This window comes from Malus domestica, chromosome 03, assembly GCF_042453785.1.
Source record: "Malus domestica chromosome 03, GDT2T_hap1".
NCBI lineage: Eukaryota > Viridiplantae > Streptophyta > Magnoliopsida > Rosales > Rosaceae > Malus > Malus domestica.
This window is the reverse complement of record NC_091663.1, coordinates 3,342,068-3,345,061: the sequence shown is the minus strand read 5'-3', so window position 1 is coordinate 3,345,061 and position 2,994 is coordinate 3,342,068. Positions and strand designations below refer to the sequence as shown.

Here is a 2,994-nt window from a genome sequence, read left to right as displayed (position 1 = left end):
CTTTCTTTCTGAGTCTTCGTGCTATTCTCTGCCTACATAACCTCAAATCCTCTCTTCTGACCAAAAAAAAAAAAACCCTCAAATCCTTCGACTCCTCCCATATTGTTAATTCCAACTCTTTTTCCCTGGCCTCTCCCAAATCGCACTCACTCACCAACCGGAGCCACATAGCGAGAGAGAGAAACAACCAGAGCAGCGGAGATGAAGACCATCCTCTCCTCTGAGATGACGGACATCCCCGACGGTGTCAAGATCAAAGTCCACGCCAAGATCATCGAGATCGAAGGTTCTTGCGGGAATCTCATCAGCAACTTCAAGCTTTTACTCCAAATTATGGAGTTATCGAACAGTAAGCTACATCTAGTTTTTATGCACTGCCTTCTCTCGTATATATATTAAATTCAATACCAGGATTTGTTGTCCTTCCTTACAGTTTTTGGGAATTTTGGAGGAATTATACGTTGATGAAATCTGGTATAATAGGGAGCTTGATTGTGGATGAATAATTGATCCCCGTGTGGAGCAATTATTGGGTTATATTGTTGGAGAACCTCCTGAGGATGCTAAAAGCAAACAACCCTTCAAGTATTATTTCATCTCGACAAAGCATTACTTTTGAGAATTTTTATTACTCATGTTTCTCTCCAAAATGTTCGAGATTTTTATATTTTGCTTTTGATTATTTGAGTAAATGTTTTTTTCCTCATGATCTTTAGGTTCCCCTTCATTGCTTATGAGGTTTTCACTTGTGAAATTGATGTTATATTAAAGACTGGTGAATGAAGAGGAGGTATTCCTGATCAAATTTTAATATTGAATAAGGAATTTGATGTATAAAATCTTGTCTAGTTTTGACATATGCTTATTTTGTGATTGCAGCTAATGAAGTTACTGTTCTCTTTCTTAGAACCAAATCGTCCTCCTAGTACAAGACAATGTTTATGGCCAACATATTGCAGCAAATCAGGATAGTTGCTTTCATTTGCATAACCTTTTTTTTTTCCCTTCAAATTGCTTCTATTTTTTATTTTTATTTTTGTGACTGATTGCAATTCAATGAAGGCATCAGAGAATTGTTGTGTGAAGGTGGCTCTGCACACTAGACCGGTTATCGACGATGAACGCCTTCAGGGTTGCAAGGAGTGTGTTGATGTTGAACTCAGAAAGCCTCATGTACTTTAAGTTTTGTTTCCATTGATGAACATGAACTGGGTTTTCTGAGATTAGAATGTGTGGTGTTACTAAATTTGGATATCTGACTTTTGTTTCCTAAGTTAAAAATTAATGTGTGGTTTAGTGTTATTTGGCTTTTTTAGCATTATCAAATGAAGTTTGGTTTTCTGAAACTTCATCAAATTACCACACTATTTATGAAACTGCAACAAAAAATTTCACATTATTTCTGAAACTACAGCAAATTACTTAAACTAAACACTATTACTGTCACTGTTTCGTAAACTAAACACTGACTATTTCTTAAACAGAACACTAGTACTATCACTGTTGAACACTAGTACTATTATTGTTTCGTAAACTAAACATTGACTATTTATCAAACGAACACTAGTACTATCACTGTTTCGTAAACTAAACACTGACTATTTCTCAAACTGAACACTAGTAATATCACTAATTCTTAAACTAAACAATAACTGAACACTAGTACTATCACTGTTTCGTAAACTAAACACTGCATATTTCTTAAACGAAACACTAGTACTATCACTGTCTCGTAAACTAAACACTGACTATTTCTTAAACGGAACACTAGTACTATCACTGTTTTGTAAACTAAATATTGACTATTTATCAAACGAACACTAGTACTATCACTGTTTCGTAAATAGTGCCTAGTTCTTGATCTACTTTCATAAATAGTGGCCTTGTTCTTGGTCCAGTGTCATAAACAATGCCTAATTCATGGTCCAATTTTATAAATAGTGTATAGCAAGTGGTACAATTTTATAAATAGTCTTTTTTTTGTCTAGTTTCATAAATAGTGTTTCTTTCTTGGTCTAGTTTCATAAATAGTTTCCACCTATTGGTTTAGTTTTAGAAATAGTATTTCATTCTTGATTTGGTTTCATAAATAATGTTTACTTATTGGTCCAGTTTCATAAATAGTGTCTGCTTATTTTAAGGAGGATTAGAATGACATACTCTGATAAAAATTTATACGATCAATAATGGTACCATTTGACAATTTGACAACATAAGCATCTAGACATCCTACTAGTAACAATTTGACATCATATTTAAAACATTGCAATGTCGTCCACAAAGTTGTGAATTTAATTGCACTATCATACATCCATTAGATATTCTGTTACATAAATCGTTAAGTGACAACGCGATATATATATATATATATATATATATATATATATATATAAGTACAAAAATTATCAAGGGGTGTTCAGTTTAAGAAATAGTCAGTATTCAGTTTAAGAAATAGTTAATGTTCAGTTTAAGAAATAGTGATAGCATCGGTGTTCAGTTTAAGAAATAGTGATAGTATTCGTGTTCAGTTTAATAAATAGTCAGTGTTCAATTTAAGAAATAGTGATAGTATCAGTGTTCAGTTTAAGAAATAATCAGCATTTAGTTTAAGAAATAGTCAATATTCAATTTAAGAAATAGTGATAGCATCGGTGTTCAGTTTAAGAAATAGTGATAGTATTCGTGTTCAGTTTAATAAATAGTCAGTGTCCAATTTAAGAAATAGTGATAGTATCAATGTTCAGTTTAAGAAATAGTAATAGTATCAGCGTTCGGTTTAAGAAATAGTCAGTGTTCAGTTTAATAAATAATAATAGTATCAGTGTTCAGTTTAAGAAATAATTAGTGTTTAATTTAAGAAATAGTGATAGTTAGTAGTGTTCAATTTAAGAAATAGTTATAGTACCCGTGTTCAATTTAAGAAATAATGATAAAATGAGATGAAAGTTTAAATAATTAGAACTATGTAGTACTTTACGAAATATCTTTAAAAAA

The 2,994-nt window shown here is 31.7% G+C and overlaps 1 long non-coding RNA gene across 1 annotated transcript; it reads left to right on the top strand.

The window, feature by feature from the left end:
* The first annotated feature begins 448 nt into the window (after positions 1–448).
* Positions 449–992, top strand: LOC114824142 (uncharacterized). Its single transcript, XR_003772386.2, has 3 exons — positions 449–585; positions 717–790; positions 880–992. It is a non-coding gene; the product is annotated as an uncharacterized lncRNA (long non-coding RNA).
* The last annotated feature ends 2,002 nt before the right edge of the window (positions 993–2,994 follow it).